The sequence below is a fragment of the Triticum aestivum genome, chromosome 6D, assembly GCF_018294505.1.
Source record: "Triticum aestivum cultivar Chinese Spring chromosome 6D, IWGSC CS RefSeq v2.1, whole genome shotgun sequence".
NCBI lineage: Eukaryota > Viridiplantae > Streptophyta > Magnoliopsida > Poales > Poaceae > Triticum > Triticum aestivum.
Genome location: NC_057811.1, coordinates 245,183,902 through 245,208,294, shown reverse-complemented (window position 1 = coordinate 245,208,294; position 24,393 = coordinate 245,183,902).

Sequence of the window (24,393 nt, the reverse complement as noted above, 5' to 3'; positions counted from 1 at the left end):
TTCTTCATCGGGAGGCCAGATTTGGAGTCCGTCACTACTGCAGGATACTGCTAACGCGACACTACGATCAGAGACCCTTTGCCGAAACTGTGTGCGATGCAATAATCACAAACGATGGTGTAAAAAACCCGTCAAAAAGGTGCAAAACGTTTGCGATGATGGATGCATCAAACACGGTTAAGATTTTAGTTGCGTGTGCGATGCAGGGCATACGGTTAATCCATTCAAACTGTTTGCGATGAGTCAGAACAACAGAAACGGGCAGCCATAACAATGTGTGTGCGATGCAGGACACACGGTTAATCCATTCGAACTGTTTGCGATGAGGTAGAACAACAGAAACGGGCAGCCATATCAATGTGTGTGCGATATACTGCATATGGTTAACTCGGACGAACTGTTTTCGATTAGGGAACACAACAGAAACGGTTCAACTTAACAAGATGTGTGTGATATGCAGCATACAGTTCACATGGATGAACTGTTTGCGATGAGCCAAAAGAACACAAACGAGTTGTGTAAACAAGATGTGTGTGATACGTGGCAAACAGCCGACTCGGATGAACTGTTTGCAATGAGAAATTACAACACAGACGATCAATACAGTTACTTCGTGTGTGATTCTGTGTGTACAAAAAACTTTGAAAAATGCAAACTAGTTGCTTGCGGTGGCTAGGAGTATCGCACACGATGCGTCTGCGAGTACTCGTGTGTGATGATTAGTATGTTACACATACGTTTCCTTATGTGAACATGTGTGTGAATTTGCAATATGGACAGTTAATATGCAAATGCCTTCTAGACATCGGGCACACGCTTAAACTCAATGAACTGTGCACGATACTAATACTTTCCATGAAAATTTATGAACTTGGGTAACAGCATTTGAGTAACATATATATAGTGGTTACACTATTCGACAAAAGGAGGATCTTTGTAACACGGTTTTGACAACCATATGGTCCATATCTACATACTTAACATAGTAACAACTATCACATTTTAAGAGGCTAAGGGCCAACAACCATATGGTCCATATGTACATACTTAACATATATAGTACAACTAGCACATTTTAAGAGGATGAGGGCCAACAACCACAACTATCCACTGGAAGCAGCTTGATCACGGTGACTCGGCATCTCGTCAATGAAAAGGAAGATCGCTCCTGTGCCTTGGTAGAGCAGGAGTGGAACAGTGTCTCCAATTTTCCAATATGGATGCATTGCCACGAGAAGCGAGAACTTGTTAATTTGAATGGTTCCATTTTTGTGGGAAATGGAGTACCTTGCAATCACTTTGGCGTTATTAGCACGCACAAGTGTAATTCGACCACGCCGGGAAATCGATCCAGGAACTGCTACAGGGGGCAATTTCTGTTGACATGTAGAATAAAAAACAATTGTAACATATCGTTGAAGATATATATAGTTTATGAGCATCAACATTAAAATAAGACTTTTTACCAGCGCTTTGTGCACAAAATTGGTCTTGTTCAGTATGTCCACCATAGGTCTAATTAATCCCATCCAAAATCCAGCGTTCATACGCTGTGCTATCTCTGTCAGATTATTAACAAAGTTTATGACATGCTTCAAGTCCTTCCAGTGAAATTTGGTACGCTTAGTAACATACAGATCGTTCACTATGCATCCAACATATCCTGCTTAAAAGGTGGAAAGGTATTATTTATTCAGAACATGGCAGAAGAATATATAGTGCGCACAAATTGGTAAACAGAATTTGTTACTGCCTAGGAACGGAGTCAGAATATGATATCACAATTGGTTGCTTAAATAGTGATCAATTGGTTGCTTAAATAGTAATATGATAGCATGGAGAATGTTGAAAGGAAACTAACCTCGATCAGATTTGATCGGCTGATGACGTTGGGGAAGTAAACATCCATGTTAATTAGACCAGGCTGTGGTGCACGCACTAGAATTTTATTGCCAGCTTTCAGTTCATAACACTTAGACATTTTTCTCCAAAGGTCCGCATTAAAATAGGAGTGACCATCTTTATCAAGTTTTACGCTAACCGTCATTGTAAATCCATGTTGCGTTGTCAATATGATATCCTGGGAGTCATCAGCAAAGTAAAGCCCAAGATTTCCTTCTACTCCTGTTCTTGCAAAGCAAGAGATGTACTGCTTGAAATGAAAATTAAGATCGTAAATTAGATATATTGAAATAACAGAGCAAGATGCAAATATGGGAGTAACTGATAGAACATATCCATATATAGATGCAAGCAAAGTACAACAAATATATAGATAATGTAGCAACAGACAGTATATGTTAACAAATTTAGGCCATGTCGACCGTGGTAGGTTGAGATTGAACATACAGAGTGCTCCCTGAATTCATCCGGAATGGTGAGATAGAACTTCGTTTCCGACTGGCCACGACCACAATTGCTCGATTTGTGCTCGCACTGTGGACACATGAATGAACACCCACGAATCAACTAGAAAAAAAATGATTCCACGGCGATTTCTGCCGGTTGATTAACAACGACGGACGGACTGCGATAAGAGATGAGTGAATATCGCTAATTAAGTTGATTACCTTCTCCATGAGAAAAATCCTTGGCCCAATCCCGCAGAAAACCCTAGTCGACCAGAGTCTAGAATGTCGGTGCAGATAGGCGGCGGAAAGCGGTGGAGGCGAAATCCGGTGCCGTTTGGAGCGCGACCTACGCCCGCCGCCAACAGCCGTCGAGTTTAGGTTGCAGAGTTGCGGAGGAGTCCGCGGCGAGTGAGTGGGGACGAAGTGGGTGAGGGTTTTCTTTTGCTTTTCCATGTGTCAGTGAACACACACGGTTCGCAGAGGCGACGGAGATGAATCGTGTGTGATAGTAAATCACCGAGATTGAATGGGAATCCAAATTTCCTTTGTCCTTCATCCATGAGTTTTTTTCTACAATGAACATAAACCCTGCTAATCACCATGTTCAAATTTGACACTTTTCCGGGTTCATTTACAATATTCAGGGGATTATGTGCATTTTGTAGGCATTAATGCACGTAATTCAAATTCAAACAATCGGTGCATGAAAGGGTGCACAAGAACGGTCTGGAAAAACCATACTCGTGGTATTTAGTAATTTCTCAAGCCTTTTACAAGGAATGGGCAGAGATTTCAATGGAATGCGTGGCAATAGTCAACCACAAACGCGTCATTTACTGGGTTATCAACTATAGAACAATGAAATATGTGCTTGAAAAACATGACGGCTGGCATGGTGCCATGGTATGGCCTCACCGTGCCCTGGTTAAAAGCTGAGAAGGTTTGATTTATGTCATCATGCACTCCCTTCATAAATCGAACCATCATCGAGGAAGTTCAATGCTTTCGAGAGGGAATTCACCAAGATTGAAGGGGAATCCAAATTTCCGTCCTAGTCTGTCATTCAGGTTTTTTCCAATGATCAACATACCGCCTCAAATGAAACGTGTTCAAATTTGACATTTTTCCGAACTCATTTACCATATTTAGGGGATTATTATGCACATAATTCAAATTCGAACAATCGGTGCATGAAAAGGTGCACAAGAACGGTCTGGAAAACCATGCTCGTGCTATTTAGTACATTCTCATGCCTTTTCCAAGGAATGGGCAGATATTTCAAGGAAATGTGTGGCAATAGTCAACCATAAACGCGTCGTTTACTGGGTTAACAACTATACAAAAATGAAATACATGCTTGAAAAAACATGACGCCTGGTGTGGTGCCATGGTATGACCTCACCGTGCCCTAGTAAAAATGTCGTCATGCACGCCTTTCATAAAACGAACCATCACCGAGGAAGTTTCATGGTTTCGAGGGGGAAATCACCAAGATTGAAGGGGGATCAAAATTTCCTTTGTCCTTTGTCCACGAGTTTTTTCTATGATGAACATACAACCTGCAAATCACCGTGTTCAAATTTGGCACTTTTCCGGGTTCATTTGCCATATTTAGGGATTATGTGCATTTCCTAGGCATTAATGCACATAATTCAAGTTCAAACAATCGGTGCATGAAAGGGTCCACAAGAACGGTCTGGAAAACCATGCTCGTGCCATTTAGTAAATTCTCATGCCTTTTACAAGGAATAATGGATAGATATTTCATTGAAATATGTTGCAATAGTCAACCACAAATGTTTGTTTGTTGGGTTTTCAACTATAGAAAAAATGAAATAAATGCTTAAAAAACATGATGCCTGGCATGGTGCCATGGTATGACCTCACCATGCCCTGGTAAAAGTTTGAGAAGGTTTGTCTGATGTCGTCATGCACGCCCTTCATAAATCGAACCATCACTGAGGAAGTTCAATGCTTTCGAGAGGGAAATCACCAACATTGAAGGGGAATCCAAATTTCCGTCCTAATTTGTCATTCAGTTTTTTTCCAACGATCAACATACCGCCTCAAATGCAACGTGTTCAAATTTGACATCTTTCCGGGCTCATTTACCATATTTAGGGGATTATGTGCATTTTCTAGGCATTAAATGGACATAATTCAAATTCTAACAATCGGTGCATGAAAAGGTGCACAAGAACGGTCTGGAAAACCATGCTCGTGTTATTTAGTACATTCTCATGCCTTTTACAAGGAATGGGCAGACATTTCAAGGATATGTGTGGCAATAGTCAACCATAAACGCGTCGTTTACTCGGTTAACAACTATACAAAAAATGAAACACATGGTTGGAAAACATGACGCCTGGCGTGGTGCCATGGTATGGCCTCACCATGCCCTGGTAAAAATTGGAGAATGTTTTCCTTATGTCGTGATGCGCGCATTTCATAAATTGAACCATCACCGAGGAAGTTTCATGGTTTCAAGGGGGAAATCACCAAGATTGAAGGGGGTCCAAATTACCTTTGTCCTTTGTCCACGAGTTTTTTTCTATGATGAACATACAACCTGCAAATCACCGTGTTCAAACTTGGCACTTTTCCGGGTTCATTTGCCATATTTAGGGGATCATGTGCATTTCCTAGGCATTAATGCGCATAATTCAAGTTCAAACATCGATGCATGAAAGGGTCCACAGGAACGGCCTAGAAAACCATGCTCGTGCCATTTAGTAGATTCTCATGCCTTTTACAAGGAATAATGGATTGATATTTCATTGAAATATGTTGCAATAGTCGACCACAAATGTTTGTTTGTTGGGTTTTCAACTATAGAAAAAATGAAATAAATGCTTAAAAAACATGACGCCTGGCATGGTGCCATGGTATGACCTCACCATGCCCTGGTAAAAATTTGAGAAGGTTTGTCTGATGTCGTCATGCACGCCCTTCATAAATCGAACCGTCACCGAGGAAGTTCAATGCTTTCGAGAGGGAAATCACCAACATTGAAGGGGAATCCAAATTTCCGTCCTAGTTTGTCATTCAGTTTTTTTCCAACGATCAACATACCGCCTCAAATGCAACGTGTTCAAATTTGACATTTTCCGGGCTCATTTACCATATTTAGGGGATTATGTGCATTTTCTAGGCATTAAATGGACATAATTCAAATTCTAACAATCGGTGCATGAAAAGGTGCACAAGAACGGTCTGGAAAACCATGCTCGTGTTATTTAGTACATTCTCATGCCTTTTACAAGGAATGGGCAGACATTTCAAGGATATGTGTGGCAATAGTCAACCATAAACGCGTCGTTTACTCGGTTAACTACTATACAAAAATGAAACACATGGTTGGAAAACATGACGCCTGGCGTGGTGCCATGGTATGGCCTCACCATGCCCTGGTAAAAATTGGAGAACGTTTTCCTTATGTCGTGATGCGCGCATTTCATAAATCGAACCATCACCGAGGAAGTTTCATGGTTTCAAGGGAGAAATCACCAAGATTGAAGGGGGTCCAAATTTCCTTTGTCCTTTGTCCACGAGTTTTTTCTATGATGAACATACAACTTGCAAATCACCGTGTTCAAATTTGGCACTTTTCCGGGTTCATTTGCCATATTTAGGGGATCATGTGCATTTCCTAGGCATTAATGCGCATAATTCAAGTTCAAACATCGATGCATGAAAGGGTCCACAAGAACGGCCTAGAAAACCATGCTCGTGCCATTTAGTAGATTCTCATGCCTTTTACAAGGAATGGACAGATATTTCGATGAAATGTGTGGCAATAATCAACCACAAATGTTTGTTTGTTGGGTTTTCAACTATAGAAAAATGAAATAAATGCTTAAAAACATGACGTCTGGCATGGTGCCATGGTATGAACTCACCATGCCCTGGTAAAAATTTGAGAAGGTTTGGCTTATGTCGTCATGCACGCCCTTCATAAATCGAACCATCACCGAGGAAGTTCCATGCTTTCGAAAGGGAAATCCTCAAGATTGAAGGGGAATCCAAATTTTCTTCGTTCTTTGCCCTGGAGTTTTTTTCTACGACGAACATACACCCTGCAAATCACCGTGTTCAAATTTGGCATTTTTCCGGGCTCATTTATCATATTTAGGGGATTATGTGCATTTTCTAGGCATTTAGCGCATATAAATCCAATCCAGCTACCGGTGCACGGGTGTGATGTGAGGGACGTGGATTGCCGTTCGATCGCGGCGCATCCAATGGTGCACACGCGCGATCCGCGTGGCTGGGGTTCTGGCCAATCATAACGCAACACACAATAGGCTCAGTGCACACTGTTTCCGGAAGCGACGGAGATGAACCGTGTGCGATAATGAACGAGCAAACTTGTAAGGGAAGCTAAATTTCTGTTGTCGTTTGTGGTTGAGCTCTTGAATACCACCGCATTGTACGGCTGCCCGGCCCCTCCGTCCCAGAGCTCTCTCCAGGCGTCGTCCATGGCACCGCGGTGCACAGTAACTGGTAAGGAAGCGATGGCGTCCCGCCGCGCCGCGTTCCTCGCCGCCCGCGACCGCACACATGGTAAGGAAGCGATGGCATCTCGTCACGCCGAGTTCATCGCCGGCGGCGGCCAGACAATTACATGGGCGGACTTTGAGGCTGCCATGGCCGAATGGGTGGTGGATCTAGAGGCGGCCAAAGCCGCACAGAAGGAGCGGAAAAGGCAGAAAGCAGTCAAGAAAAGAGAGTCCCGCCGCCGCAAGAAAAAAGAGGCCGCACGCCGTGGTGAGGAGAGATTGGCGGAGATCAAAGCACGGTGGGCTGCCGCCTACAAGACCGGGAAGGAGAACGCCGGCGTCTGGCCAGCATGCCCTGATGGCAACATGTGAGAAGTAGTTTAAGTTTGTAGTATTAGAGCAAATTGCCAGTAGTACTTTAAGTTTGTAGTATTAATGTACAATGTCGGTAAGAGCATCCTTTGAGGGCTTTGAGCATTGATTAGCATGTGTGCCCGTGTGCTTTTTTTGCGTTAATCATTAGAAGATCACAAAACACACGGTTTCTATGTCGTACCCGTCTGCGTTTTTTTGCGTTAATGACCCATAAGTCAGTTACCTGTGCGATATTTCCTAATAAACCAGGCATACCATTGACCGAAAAAATCAAGTACACGTGTACATTGTTTTGGAGATGGGATCTGCCAACTTTCTTTTTTCTCGCACACGAGTATTTTACGCGCTTCGTATGTGTTGCGTGTTTCCCCCGCCCAAGTTTCAAGTTTCGCACCGAAATTTTCATTAGGCGCGCGATTTCAGAATTTATTCCTCCAACCACATCCCCTTCCCCTCAGTATCCCCCCTCCCTCGCGCCTCCCCCTACTGGCATCTCAAACCGCCGCCGCCGCAACCACAGCTTCAACCACATCTACGTTCTGCTAGGATCCAGTCAGGTAACCCACCGATCTCTATCACGTCCCCGGCCTGATTGCTTAAATGGCGCCTGCGAAACATCCTCATGCCTCCAAATCCCCCCCGCCAGGAGCTGATGGCGGTCCATGGCGTGATGGCCGCTGTGCATGTTGACCCGGAGGAACACCTCGCCTCCGCTGCCGCCGCCGACATGGTGCAGGCTCTGGCCCAGATGAAGTCCCCCAGCGACTACCCCCCAGGACTTAACTGGTAAGATCTGACCAGCTAAATCTTACCAATACCACTTGCAATGGCTATGATTTGTATGGTTGATGTATTAAACATGTTCGTGCCTTGTTGATTTCAGTACTACACACTGTGTGATGTTCAAATATTACCGTGTCCAGCTCAATTTCACCAATACCAGCAACAAACTTACAATACATGACTCATGATATCACTAGAGATGCTGCCCATTTGCTATTTTTAGTGGATGCCAACCCTGTTGCACTTAACATGCCTGTCCATGTACTTACGCAGGGTCATAACGGCCGATGCTTTTGTTTGCCGTCGAGGTGAGATGCATCCCATGTCTTACAGTATTTCACATAATTTGTGCAATTGCAGTTTAACTTCTACCCATTTATTGGTTGCATGTAGGTACACATGTCAGTGGCACTGATCCATGCTTCGACCCGAAGGAACAGCTCGCCTCCGCCGTTGCTGACTTTGGGCGAGCTCTGGCCAAGATGAAGTGCCCCAGCAACTACGTCTCAGGACTTACCAAGTATGTACCCACCAGTTCAATCTTACCAATACCAGTTGCAATTAATGGCTATGTTTTGTACTGTCGATGTATTAAGCATGTTGTAGTAAACATGCCTAACACATTTGAGCTATTTTCCCTACCTTTTTATAGACAACTGGGCCATTATCTGCTCTGGCAACACCTGCCCTGTGATGTTTAACTCTGCCAATTGCATTTTTATCAGTACCGGTTTCAATGGCCATTAAGCCTGTTGCAATTAACAGTTGTATCCATTTTTTAAAGAGTTGTATTTCAATAGCTACAAACTTACAAAACATGAATTAGGATGTTGTTAAGCATGTTGCGATTAACAGTTGTATCCATTTTTTACTCCGTCCCTTTGCTACCGTGCTACTCTTTCGAAATGAAGATATCACTACTGATGCTGCCGTTTTATTACCATTTGCTATTTTTGGTGGATGTTAACCCTATTGTAGTTAACATTGGCTTTCCATGTACTTACACAGGGCTACAATGGGCGATGCTGTTGTTTGCCGTCGAGGTTAGCTGCATCCCATGTCTTATACACCATCTATTCCTAAATATAAGTATTTTTAGAGATTCCAATATAGACTACATAAGGAGCAAAATGAGTGAATCTAGATTCTAATCTAAACTATATCTATAATTCTATATACATCCGTATGTAGTTCATATTGAAATCTCAAAAAAATACTTGTACTTAGGAACATAGGTAGTTGTATTTTACATCATTTGTGCAATTTCAGTTTAGCTTCTAACATTTACTGGTTGCTTGTAGGTACATATATGAGGGGTACTGATCCACGCTTCGATCCCTTTTGCATATGGGGCAATGAGATATTCATGAACAAGCGTCAAGTGAGGAAACTAAGAAAGATTGTTAGGCGAAAGAAACGGGTGATTGGAATTAAGCTCTTTATTTACACTTTGTCCAAGACAACAGTGAACTTTAGGATGGTAAGTAATGTGTTGCCTTTTCCCCCTGCCCACAACAAGTTACTCAATTAGACCTCAGTATCTGATATTTTTTCTTTTCAGTGGTTTCCGAAGCTATTTACTGATGATTACCTTGCAAACTACATGACCGGAGTGGAGGCAACTAAGGTTAAAGTATATAATTCATGCTACCATGATAATGCTCTAGAAGTCTTCCTGAAGGCGGTGAAGGATGGGCGGGCGATTGTCACAAGGGGTTGGACAAAAGTGGTTCATGCCTATGGCATGCAGGAAGGCACATTATGGGCATTCCGCTTCTTCAACACCGTCGGCAGTCAAAATGATTTACACTTGTCTCTTCTCCTTTACCGCCTTTAAATATTGTGGTTCATCATAGTTAATTGCTGCCTAATCCTGTAATTACTGAACATATTGTACTGACAATTTTATTTATGGATTCGTTGTTGAACCATTGTGCTAAGAATTTGAATTGCACGTTTCGTATTTCAAAATTTCCAATTAGAATAATAAATTACAGGCAAAAATAAAAAGAGAACAGACGGTCATGGAACTTTGCAAACGGTTCTGGCAGTAAAAGCGCTTGTGATGGATAGCCCAATGCCACACAGTTTTCTACATCAAATTGTGTGTGATGTAGTTAATGAAAGCAAGCAGTTAACCAAGGCAGAGCGTGTGTGATAGTTACACCTTTGACACACGAGCATATACATAAAACTGTGTGGGATGTACATACGAACGGAAACGTTTTCCCTGGATTGACTGTGTGGGATGTACATAACAACGGAAACGTATTCCTTGGATTGACTGTGTGTGATATACATACGAATGGAAATGTTTTTTTGGGATTCACCGTGTGAGATGTACATACCTATGGAAATGATTTTCTCGGATTATCGTGTGGGATGTACATACCTACGGAAATGATTTTCTCGCATACCGTGTGGGATGTACATACCTACGGAAATGATTGGGTTTCGATGCCTCGCCCGATCACACACGGCCCCATCCTGGGTCCTAGGAGGGCCTATCCCCGACGATTTCTGGGTCGTGTGGGAAGGACACCCTATCGCACACACTTACTTGGCGACGGTTCCAAATGCCGTCGCGGAAAGGGGTTAAAAACCGTTTGTTTAGGACCGACGCGCACCAGTGCGTTCAGGGCTCCGGAGAGGGGGACCTTCGATCTTCGTCATCACCAACCCTCCTTCATCGCCAATTCCATGATGCTTCCCACGGGGAGTGAGTAAATCCTTTATGGGCTCGCTGGTCGGTGAGGAGTTGGATGAGATTCATCATGTAATCGAGTTAGTTTTGTTAGGGCTTGATCCCTAGTATCAACTATGTTCCGAGATTGATGTTGTTATGACTTTGCCATGCTTAATGCTTGTCACTAGGGCCCGAGTGCCATGATTTCAGATCTGAACCGTTTATGTTTTCATCATTATATTTGTGTTCTAGATCCGATCTTGCAAGTCATATTCACCTATTAAGTGTTATGATCCGTAAACCCCGTAGTAACAATAGTTGGGATACTTTCCGGTGATTACCGTAGTTTGAGGAGTTAATGTATTCACTATGTGTTAATCCTTTGTTCTGGCTCTCTATTAAAAGGAGGCCTTAATATCCCTTAGTTTCCTTATGGACCCCACTGCCACGGGAGGGTAGGACAAAATATGGCATGCAAGTTCTTTCCATAAGCATGTATGCCTATTTATGGAAGACATGCCTACATTATATTTATAAACTAGAGCTAGTTTTGCATCGCCCTAGGTTATGATTGTTATATGATGAATATCATCCAATGAATTCACCGATCCAATGACTACATATTTCTCATATATTGTTCTTGCTAAGTTAGTACTGCTGCTGTTACTGTTACACTTGCTACAAAATCACTGCTATCATTATTATCGTTACTGTTACTGCTACCACTATTATCAAAACTATCATACTACTTTGCTACTGATCACTTTGCTGTAGATATTTAATCTCCAGGTGTGGTTGAATTGACAACTCAGCTGCCAATACTTGCAAATATTCTTTGGCTCCCTTGTGTCGAATCTATAAATTTTGGTTGAATACTCTGCCCTTGAAAATTGTTGTGATCCCCTATACTTGTGGGTTATCAACGGCATCCTCCACGTCGAGTTTCCTCCTCTTGATGGCCTCCTTCATGTCGAGCTTCTTTGTTTGGAGCTTTAAGTATATCTTCATTTGCTCCTCCTTTTCTTGGGCTTCCTCTTGTCCCTCACTTTCTTTTGGGTCATCATGCCATGGAAATGTAATGGCGAAGGACACAAGATGAAACAAACGTGAACATGGCATAGCAATGAAAGAGGAAGATGCCATACCAAGTCGCCCATGCCTAGGCCACTCACAGGACGGGTTTCAATGCTCTCAAGCGTGGCACAAGACTTGTTGTATTCTTGTTGAATAAAAACCCATCTCTTTTGGACTGAGTTGATGCCACGGGTGCTCGCGGACTCGTAGGGCAGAAACTTCCTCTGCTCATGAAAGGTTTTATGAACTCTCTTCCAAAAAACAGATTCTTTCTGCTCGACACTAGTCTTGGGATCTTGGCCTATCTCCTTCCAACTCTCGCAAATCAACATGTCCTCTTCTTTGGCGTAAGTTCCCGTGCGAATGATTTGCCTCGTCCTTTTGTGCATCGGCCCTTTGGGTGAGCTCATCGATAAACAATGGTTCCTCCTCAATGTCGACGCCCACTTCTTCTTCCTCTTCACAACAGATGTCTTCATGCCATGAGTCACCATGGTCGTCGCCCTCTTCTTCGTCACGGACACCATAGTGGTTGGCACCATCAAGGCCTGTGAAGGAAATATGCCCTAGAGGCAATAATAAAGTTGTTATTTTATATTTCCTTATATCATGAAAAAAATTTATTATTCATGCTAGAATTGTATTAACCAGAAACTTGATACATGTGTGCATACATAGACAAAACACCGTGTCCCTAGTAAGCCTCTACTAGACTAGCTCGTTAACCAAAGATGGTTAAGTTTCCTAACCATAGACATGTGTTGTCATTTGATGAACAGGATCACATCATTAGGAGAATGATGTGATGGACAAGACCCATCCGTTAGCTTAGCATAATGATCGTTTAGTTTTATTGCTATAGCTTTCTTCATGTCATATACATATTCCTTTGACTATGAGATTATGCAACTCCCGGATACCGGAGGAATGCCTTGTGTGCTATCAAACGTCACAACGTAACTGGGTGATTATAAAGATGCTCTACAGGTATCTCTGAAGGTGTTTGTTGGGTTGGCATAGATCGAGATTAGGATTCGTCACTCCGAGTATCGCAGAGGTATCTTTGGGCCCTCTCGGTAATGCACATCATAATAAGCCTTGCAAGCAATGTGACTAATGAGTTAGTTGCGGGATGATGCATTACAGAACGAGTAAAGAGACTTGCCGATAACGAGATTGAACTAGGTATGAAGATACCGACGTTTGAATCTCGGGCAAGTAACATACCGATGACAAAGGGAATAACGTATGTTGTCATTATGGTACGACCAATAAAGATCTTCGTAGAATATTGCGGGAACCAATATGAGCATCTAGGTTCCACTGTTGGTTATTGACCGGAGAAGTGTCTCGGTAAGGTCTACATAGTTCTTGAACCCATAGGGTCCGCACGCTTAACGTTCGATGGCGATTTTGTATTATATGAGTTATGTAATTTGGTGACCGAATGTTGTTCGTAGTACCGGATGAGATCATGGACATGGCGAGGAGTCTCGAAATGGTCGAGAGGTAAAGATTCATATATAGGACAATAGTATTCGGACACCAGAAGTGTTGCAGGGGTACCGGGTACGTATTGGGTCACCGAAAGGGGTTTCGGGCACCCCCAGCAAAGATATGGGCCTTATTGGGCCTAGGGCAGGACATACTAGCCCCTTGTGGGCTGGTGCGCCCCCATATGGGCCGATCTAAGTGGATAAAGGAAAAGGGGAGGAGGAAAGGAAATAGAGGGAATAGGATCCCCCTTCCTTTCCCCTCTCCCCTCTTTCCTTCCCCCCTCCGGAGATAAGGAAAGGGGGAGGCCGAATTGGGGGAGGCCCCCAAGTAGGATTCCTCCGATTTGGGGCACCCCAAGGCTGCTCCCCTCCTTCTCCCACCTATATACACATGGGGAGGGGGCGCCTAGAACACACACCAACAATTGTTAGCCGTGTTCGGCGCCCCCCTCCACAGTTTACGCCCCCGGTCATATTCACGTAGTGCTTAGGCGAAGCCCTGCGCGGATCACTTCACCATCACCATCACCACGCCGTCATGCTGACGAAACTCTCCCTCGACACTTTGCTGGATAAAGAGTTCGAGGGACGTCATCGAGCTGAACATGTGCAGAACTCGGAGGTGTCGTTCGTTCGGTGCTTAATCGGTCGGAACGAGAAGAAGTTTGACTACATCAACTGCGTTGTCAAACGCTTCCGCTTTCGGTCTATGAGGGTACGTGGACACACTCTCCCCCTCTCGTTGCTATGCATCTCCTAGATATATCTTGCGTGATAGTAGGATTTTTTTTTGAAATTGCATGCTACATTTCCCAACAGCGGTATCAGAGCCAGGTCTATGCGTAGAGGATATGCACGAGTAGAACACAAAGAGTTGTGGGCGGTGATAGTCATACTGCTTACCACCAATGTCTTATTTTGATTCAGCGGTATTGTTGGATGAAGCGGCCCAGACCAAGCTTACATGACCACGTTCACGAGACCGGTTCCACCGACAGACATGCAACTAGTTTTGCATAAAGGTGGCTGGCGGGTGTATGTTTCTCCAACTTTAGTTGAATCGAATTTGACTACGGCCAGTCCTTGTTGAAGGTTAAAAAAGCAAACTTGACGAAACACCGTTGTGGTTTTGATGCGTAGGTAAGAACGATTCTTACTAGAAGCCCGTAGCAGCCATGTAAAACTTGCAACAACCAAGTAGTGGACATCTAACTTGTTTTTGCAGGGCATGTTGTGATGTGATATGGTCAAGACATGATGTGATAGACACTGTTGTATGAGATGATCATGTTTTGTAAAAAGTTATCGGCAACTGGGAGGAGCCTTATGGTTGTCGCTTTATTGCATGAAATGCAATCGCCATGTAATTGCTTTACTTTATCACTATGCGTTAGCGATAGTTGTAGAAGCAATAGTTGGCGAGACGACAACGACACTACGATGGAGATCAAGGTGTCAAGCCGGTGACAATGGAAATCATGACGGTGCTTTGGAGATGGAGATCAAAGGCACAAGATGATGATGGCCATATCATGTCACATATTTTTGATTGCATGTGATGTTTATCTTTTATGCATCTTATTTTGCTTAGTACGGTGGTAGCATTATAAGATGATCCCTCACTAAAAATTTCGAGGTATAAGTGTTCTCCTTGCGTATGCACCATTGTGACAGTTCATCGTGCCGAGACACCACGTGATGATCGGGTGTGATAAGCTCTACGTTCACATACAACGGGTGCAAGACAGTTTTGCATGTGCGGAATACCCGGGTTAAACTTGATGAGCCTAGCATGTACAGACATGGCCTCAGAACACTGGAGACCGAAAGGTCGAACGTGAATCATATAGTAGATATGATCAACATAGAGATGTTCACCATTGAAAACTACTCCATCTCACGTGATGATCGGACATGGTTTAGTTGATTTGGATCACGTAATCATTTAGATGACTCGAGGTGTCTATCTAAGTGGGAGTTCTTAAGTAATATGATTAATTGAACTTAATTTATCATGAACTTAGTCCTGATAGTATTTGCATATCTATGTTGTAGATCAATAGCTCGCGATATAGCTCCTATATATATTTTGATATGTTCCTCGAGAAAAGTTGAAAGATGATAGTAGCAATGATGCGGACTGGGTCCATGATCTGAGGATTATCCTCATTGCTGCACAGAAGAATTATGTCCTTGATGCACTGCTAGGTGACAGACCTATTGCAGGAGCAGATGTAGACGTTATGAACGTTTGACAAGCTCGGTATGATGACTACTTGATAGTTTAGTGCACCATGCTTTACGGCTTAGAACCGGGACTTAAAAAATGTTTTGAACACCATGGAGCATATGAGATGTTCCAAGAGCTGAAAAAGATATTTCAGACTCATGCCCGTGTTAAGAGGTATGAGACCTCTGACAAGTACTTTGCCTATAAGATGGAGGAGAATAGCTCATCTAGTGAGCATGTGCTCAGAATGTCTGGGTACTACAATCGCTTGAACCAAGTGGGAGTTAATCTTCCAGATAAGATAGTGATTGACAGAGTTCTCTAGTCACTATCACCAAGTTACTAGAACTTCGTGATGAACTATAATATGCAAGGGATAACGAAAATGATTCCCCAGCTCTTCACGATGCTGAAATTGGCGAAGGTAGAAACAAGAAATAGTATCAAGTGTTGATGGTTAAACAAGAACACTAGTTTCAAGAAAAAGGGCAAGGGAAAGAAAGGGAACTTCAAGAAGAATGACAAGCAAGTTTCCACTCTCGTAAATAAGCCCAAAGCTAGACCCAAACCTGAAACTGAGTGCTTCTACTGCAAAGGAAATGGTCACTGGAAGCCCCAAAAAAACTTGGCGGATAAGAAGGATGGCAAAGTGAACAAAGGTATATGTTATTGATGTGTACTTTACTAGTGTTCATAGTAGCCCTTGGGTATTTGATACCGGTTCAGTTGCTAAGATTTGTAACTCGAAATAGGAGTTGCTGGATGAACAGATACTAGTTAAGGGCGAGGTGACGATCTGTGTTGGAAGTAATTCCAAGGTTGATAAGATCACCATCGCACACTCCCTTGACCTTTAGGATTAGTGTTGAACCTAAAATAAATGTTATTTGGTGTTTGCGTTGAGCATGAATACGATTGGATCATGTTTATTGCAATATCGGTTATTCATTTAAGTCAAAGAATAATTGTTATTCTGTTTACATGAATAAAACCTTCTATGGTCATACACTCAATATAAATGGTTTATTGAATCTCGATCGTAGTGATACACATATTCATAATATTGATGCCAAAAGATGCAAAGTTGATAATGATAGTGCAACATATTTGTGGCACTGCCGTTTAGGTCATATTGGTGTAAAGCGCATGAAGAAACTCCATGCGGATGGACTTTTGGAAACACTTGATTATGAATCATTTGATGCTTGCGAACCATGCCTCATGGGCAAGATGACTAACTCCGTTCTCTGGAACAATGGAGCGAGCCGCTGACTTATTGGAAATAATACATACCCATGTATGCGGCCCGATGAGTGTTGAGGCTCACGGCGGGTATCGTTATTTTCTGACCTTCACAGATGATTTGAGCAGATATGGGTATATCTACTTGATGAAACACAAGTCTAAAACATTTGAAAAGTTCAAAGAATTTCAGAGTGAAGTGGAGAATCATCGTAACAAGAAAATAAAAGTTTCTACGATTTGATCGCGGAGGCGAATATTTGAGTTACGAGTTTGGCCTTCATTTAAAATAATGTGGAATAGTTTCACAACTCATGCCACCTAGAAGATCACAGCGTAATGGTGTGTCTGAACATCGAAGAAGTGCGTCTTCATAGGATACCCAAAAGAAATGTTGGGTATACCTTCTATCACAGATCCGAAGGCACGATCTTTGTTGCTAAGAATGGATCCTTTCTAGAGAAGGAGTTTCTCTCGAAAGAAGTGAGTTGGAGGAAAGTAGAACTTGATGAGGTAATTGTACCTTCTCTCGAATTGGAAAGTTGCTCATCACAGAAAACCGTTTCCGTGATGCCTACACCAACAAGAGAGGAAGCTAATGATAATGATCATGAAACTTCAGATCAAGTTACTACCGGACCTCGTAGGTCAACGAGAGCATGTTCTGCACCAGAGTGCTACGGTAATCCTATTCTAGAAGTCATGTTACTAGACCATGATGAACCTACGAACTATGAGGAAGCGATGATGAGCCCAAACTCCACAAAATGGCTTGAGGCCATGAAATCTGAGATAGGATCCATGTATGAGAACAAAGTGTGGACTTTGGTGGACTTGCCCGATGATCAGCAAGCCATTGAGAATAAATGGATCTTCAAGAGGAAGACGGATGATGATGGTAGTGTTACTATCTACAAAGCTCGAATTGTCGCAAAATGTTTTCGACAAGTTCAACGATGATATTTTCTCACTCGTAGTGATGCTTAAGTCTGTCTGAATCATGTTAGCAATTGCCGCATTTTATGAAATTTGGGAAATGGATGTCAAAACTGGATTCCTTAATGGATTTCTTAAAGAAGAGTTGTATATGATGCAACCAAAGGTTTTGTCGACCTAAAGGTACTAAAAAAGTGTGCAAGCCCCAATGATCCATCTATGGAACTGGTGCAAGCATCTCGGAGTTGGAATATATGCTTTGATGAGTTGATCAAAGCATATAGTTTTATACAGACTTGCGGTGAAGCCTGTATTTACAAGAAAGTGAGTGGGAGCACACAGCTTTTCTGATAAGTATATGTGAATGACATATTGTTGATCGGAAATGATGTAGAATTTTCTGGAAAGCATAAAGGTGTGTTTGAAAGGAGTTTTTCAAAGAAATACCTTGGTGAAGCTGCTTACATATTGGGCATCAAGATCTATAGAGATAGATTAAGATGTTTGATAAGACTTTTGATGAGTACATGCCTTGATAAGATTTTGAAGGAGTTCAAAATGTATCAGCCAAAGAAGGAGTTCTTGCCTGAGTTGTAAGGTATGAAGTTGAGTAAGACTCAAAACCCGACCACGGCAGAAGATAGAGAGAGAAAGAAAGTCATTCCCTATGCCTCAGCCATAGGTTCTGTAAAGTATGCCTCCTTTGTAAAGCCGGGGTCGTGAAGAGCGGCCCGCCGGCACCGATGATTCATAGCACTTTCCACTTCAGAGTTTGTGACAGATACATCATCTGAATCCTCTGCGGAAGGATAATCCGGCGTCGCTCTTGTATCAGCCCTCGCCTTTAAGGCAGGGTCTAGAACCTGACTTGTGGAGGCGCGGCCGGCAGGATCCCCAGACATAGTCCGGCGAACGTTTTTCCTAATAAGACACAGCGGATAATGTCACAGTTCGATGTGACTGCCAGGGGACATGATTAAAAAACCATACCTCTTTGACGAAGGCTCTGCCGTGTTGTCGTTCGCCTTTCTCTTTGAGGATTTTCTCGGCGCGGGCGCCGCTCTCTTAGGAGATGCCTCTGGTGTACGTTCAGGCGTCGGGCGCCTCCCCTTTAGAGCACGAGATAGTGCGGTGGGTGAGGCGTAATGAGGAAGCTCTTTCGAAGAAGGTGTCTCTTGATTACTTACATGCGAAGCAGGGAGGAGGCCGGGATAGTCGGCGATGATGGCCACTTCCGTACCATCATAGCTCGCCTGGTAGCATACTCCATCCTCAAGCTCCACAAATATATCCGGATCCTCTTTGAATCCGGGGTCAAGGTCCCGGTTGTGATCCTCTGGCTGTGGGGCAGGGCTATGGATCCCCTCGGTAACCTTCCGCCATTCCTGTTACAAATGGATGGATTGATGCTCGCTAAAAGTGACTCAAGGAGAGAAGTGAGTAATGTGGTGGGATTAGAACTCACCCAGCTAGGAGGACTGTACATGGAATATCCATCTTGACGCTTGAGATGAGTGACCTCCTCTTTCTCCCCTTTGTACAGTTCGACCAATATTTTGGCCAAAGCGGCGGGGGTGTCCGGACCCTTCCGGCCGCAGCGTGTGGCGTCATCTTCCCCATTATAGTGCCACATGGGAAGCCCTCTGTATTGGAGTGGCTAGACCCCCCGCACTATGGAAGTCACCATTACCTCGATTATTGATAGTCCGGACTGGGCAAGTGTCCTTATCTTACCCATCAATTGACGGACTTCCGCGCTATCTTCCTCCTTGAGACTCCGAGGGCGCCAGCTGTGGCGTTTCTTCAACGTAGCATTTGAAAATTCGGGAAGACCCATTCGAACTGGGTCGGGAAGAGCAACATCCTCGATATAGAACCATTCTGAGGGCCATTCTTCGGGCGCCTTCTTCAGCGTGCCGGACAGGTATCCGGTCCCGGCTATGCGCCATACTTCAGCACCGCCCACCTCGAATATCGACCCCTCTTGGTTGTGAGGGACGAGGCAGAATAGCTTCCTCCACAAATCGAAGTGGGTTTCGCAGCCCAGGAAAAGCTCGCAAAGGGCGACAAAACCTGCGATGTGCAGGACAGAGGCCAGCATCATGTTGTGCAGTTGGAGGCCGTAATACTCCAGGAGTCCTTGGAAGAAAGGGTGGATTGGAAACCCGACGCCTCTCAACAAGTAGGGCACGAAGCACACCCGTTCCCCCCTAGCTGGATTGGGGAAATTTTCCACCAGAACTTCGCCTGTGAAGGAGGTCAATCCTGCTCGGACAAGGACCAGATCTGTGGGGGGAAGGAATCCCTGTGTTTGGAGCTTAACCAACTGCTCGTGGGATACCGAACATCTCTCCCAATCGCCTTTTTTGGAGCCATGAGGGCGGGAGGAAGAACTGGGGACGCTAGTCATGTTGAATGGTTTCCCCTGGCGAAACTCTAAAGGATTTTCCGCTGGATATGGAATGGATCTGAGATCCAATCCCTTTAAATAGAGGACTTTCTTGCGTGGCCGGGGGGTTATGTGCAAAAAATACCCCGACCTCTCGTATTCGCTCGACACGTGGAAGCAAAAGGTGTGGAGGCTCGGAAGCCGATGGGTCCGACATTAAATGGAAGGCCGAATACAACTCTCTAAGTCAGGTGCTTTGAAGTGATCGGAGGAGGAATCCGCCTTGCAATGCCGAAGACAATCTGCGCGCCGGACACCTCATCATTGAAGCCTGGTTCAGGGGCTACTGAGGGAGTCCTGGATTAAGGGGTCCTCGGGCGTCCGACCTGTTGGACATGGGCCGGACTGATGGGCCGTGAAGATACAAGACAGAAGACTCTCTCCCGTGTCCGGATGGGACTCTCCTTGGCGTGGATGGCAAGCCTGGCATTCGAATATGAAGATTCCTTTCTCTGTAACCGACTTGGTACAACCCTAGTCCCCTCCGGTGCCTATATAAACCGGATGGTTTAGTCCGTAGAGGCAATCATAATCAGACAGGCTAAACTTCTAGGGTTTTAGCCATTACGATCTCGTGGTAGATCAAATCTTGTAATACTCATATTCATCAAGGTCAATCAAGCAGGAAGTAGGGTATTACCTCCATAGAGAGGGCCCGAACCTGGGTAAACATCGTGTCCCCTGTCTCCTGTTACCATCGACCTTAGACGCACAGTTCGGGACCCCCTACCCGAGATTCGCCGGTTTTGACACCGACAGCAGGGCCCGACAGCCGCACCTTATGGGTAGAACTTGCGGAGATGCTCAATATTCGATGGGTTTTGCAATTGAATGCCATCTCCGGTCTCCAAACGGACTGCTCCAGGTCTGGTGACTTGAACTACCCGGTAAGGGCCTTCCCACTTCGGCATCAACTTGTTTGTACCCTTGGCGGACCGAACGCGCCTAAGGACAAGGTCGCCTTCCTCAAAACACCGGGCATGAACCCTGCGGCTGTGATAGCGACCGGTAAATGAGTTCCATGGGGATAACTGCTTCTGCCCCATAGATTAGGGAGAAGGGAGTCTGCCTGGTATCTCGATTTGGTGTCGTTCTGAGGGACCAGAGAACTACCGGTAGCTCATCGATCCACTGCCAGCCATGCTTCCGCAGCGTATCAAAGGTTCTTGTCTTGAGTCCTCGCAACACTTCAGCGTTCGCCCTCTCAGCTTGCCCATTGCTCCTGGGATGCGCGACGGAGGCAAATGAGATCTTGCTTCCGAGGTCATGAACATATTGCTTGAAGGCGCGGCTCGTGAAATGGGTGCCGTTGTCGGTAATGATCCTTGTCGGGACTCCAAAATGACACACCAATTCTTTCAAGAACTTGATAGCTGACTGAACTTGATAGCAACAAACAAGAATTCAAAGCCCCAGACAGCTCGGGGGAAAGGGCCGAGGATATCGAGCCCCCAGACCGAAAATGGCCATGATAAAGGGATTGTCCGAAGAGCTTGTGCAGGCAGGTAGATGTTCTTGGAATGGAACTCACAGGCTTCACATTTGGTGACTAGCTCCACCGCATCCTGGGCCAATAGAATCCTTGTTGAAATGCCTTCCCAACTAATGCCCTTGATCCAATGTGGGAGCCACACATGCCTTTGTGTATCTCAGCCAGCAGTTTCTTTCCTTCTTCCCGGCAGATGCACTTCAATTTCACACCGTTGGGCCTCCTACTATATAGAGTGTCATCGACAAACTGATACATACTGGCCCTCCGGGCTACTCTTTCAGCTTCATATTGGTCATCGGGAAGTTCTCCTATTTGGAGGAAATGGACTATGTGCCTTGCCCAAGTTGGAGCCTGGGGCTCGACAATAAGGACTAGCGGCACGTCCTCCACCGCGGGGGCATGTTCCTCGTTCGCGAGGACCATAGGCCCGGCTGGAGGGTGTGGTCCGGCAAGCGATGAGGAGTTGTTTCCGGCAGGGTCCCTACCAGGAGACCCCGGGGGCTCTACCGGGAGAGGCTTACCAGAGTCCATCTTTCTCCTTTTCCAGGCCATTGTTGCTGGGGATACGAAGGGCTGAGTAATATGGAGAACAAAAGTTTCTAGTTCCAAAGGAAGCTTCTGCGCAGCACACTTTGACAGATGATCAGTTATGCTGTTTTTCGCACGGGGTACGTGCTCTATTTGCAATCCGTCAAAGCGCTCCTCCAATATTCTCACTTCCTCAATGTATGCCTCCTTGAATGGACTTTGGTAATCCTTGTTGACTTCTCTCACCAAAAGTTGTGAATCTCCTCAAATAATCAGCTTCTTGATTCCCAATTCCGCAGCAATCCTGAGCTCGGCAAGGAGCCCTTCGTAATCTGTTGTACTGTTGGTCACCTCTTCCTGGGCAAAGTGCATCTGGAAGATGTACTTCAAGGGCTCCCCAGAGGGGGCAACGATAAGCATGGCAGCCCCTACACCTTGTAGGGAAAAGGCACCATCGAAATACATGATCCATTCTTGGGGCGCTTCCTTGCCGGGGATAACTGTTTCCAGCACTTCCCCATCAGGGGTTGGCATCCATTCTGCAATAAACTCTGCCAATGACCTGCTCTGAATTTTTGATGTGCTCTCAAACTTCTAGCCAAAGTTGGATAACTCCAAAGCCCACTCCACTATTCTGCCGGTAGCCTCAGGGTTTCAGAGTATCCTCTGCAACGGGAAGCGAGTGACAACCGTGATCTCATGGGCTTGGAAGTAGTGGCACAGTTTCCTTGAGGCCATGATGAGACCAAAGATCAATTTTTGCACACCAGAGTACCTCAATCTAGCTCCCTGTAGCAGGGAACTGACGAAGTACACTAGGCGCTGCACCACTTTATTCTTTGCCGCTTCCTTGGGGTTGCCCTCGCTGCCATGCCCATTTCTGCCTTGATCCTTGTCTGGCTCTACCGGTCCTTGCTCACTTTCTGCTTCTTCCACTTCCCGTTGTGCCACCAAGGCCACACTAACCACTTGATTGGTTACCGCCAAGTATAGCAGCAATGACTCTTGGGGTTTGGGGACAACCAAGGTGGGCACCGAGGATAAGTAGACCTTAAACTCTTGAAAAGCTGCATTTTCTTTTGGGGTCCACTTCATGGGTCCTGCCTTCTTCAGGATTTTGAAGAACGACAAGGCGCGCTCGGAAGACTTGGAGATGAATCTGCTTAGCGCGGCAAAGCACCCTGTCAAACGCCTCACATCATTGACTGTCCTGGCGCTTGAATCTGCTCGATAGCTTTGATCTTGTCTGGGTTGGCTTCGATCCCCTAATGGGATACAAAGAACCCAAGTAGCTTGCCGGAGGGGATGCCAAACACACACTTCTCCGGGTTGAGCTTCAAGTTGATCTTGTGCAGATTAGCAAATGTCTCCTCCAAATCCTAGATGAGGGTTGCTTTGTCCTCTGTCCTCTGTCTTGACCACAATACCATCCATATAAGCCTCAATGTTTCTGTGTAGTTGTGGCTCAAAACCAATCTGGGCTGCCCTGGCAAAAGTAGACCCGGCACTCTTTAATCCAAATGGCATGCGGACAAAGCAGTATGTACCGCATGGGGTGATGAACGAGGTCTTCTCTTCGTCTTCTTTGGACATGTAGAGTTGATGATATCCAGAATATGCATCCAAAAAGGAGAGCAAATGACAGCCTGAAGTGGAATCCACAATCTGATCGATGCGCGACAAAGGAAATGGGTCCTTCGGGCAAGCCTTGTTGATATCTGTGAAATCTATGCAAAGCCTCCATTTCCCGATAGCCTTCTCAACAACCACTGGATTTGCTAACCATGTTGGATGTAGCACTCCTCTGACCAGAGCAGCTGCCTCAAGCTTCTTGACCTCCTCTGCAATGAACTGTTGCCTCTCCAAGGCCTGCTTCCGAACTTTTTGCTTGACAGGTCGCGTGTGTGGGCAGACAGCAAGGTGGTGCTCGATTACCTCCCTTGGAACACCAGGGATATCAGATGGTTGCCAGGCAAACACATTGATATTCTCCCACAGGAAGTCAACAAGTGCGCTTTCCAATTTGTCAACAAGGGTGGCGCTGATAGTGAAGGTACCATCAATGCCAGCCAGCCCTGCCAGGACCTTCTTCACTTGTGGTGCAGCAACATTGGACCTCTTGCTGTTGGAACTCTTCGGCAAGTCATCAACAGGCGCATCACACTCCAAAGAGGTACGCTTCCTGGATTCTTTGCCAGCATCCCTGCTATCCTTATTCTCTCTTCTGTTCTCCTTGGCGGGAACTGCTGCTG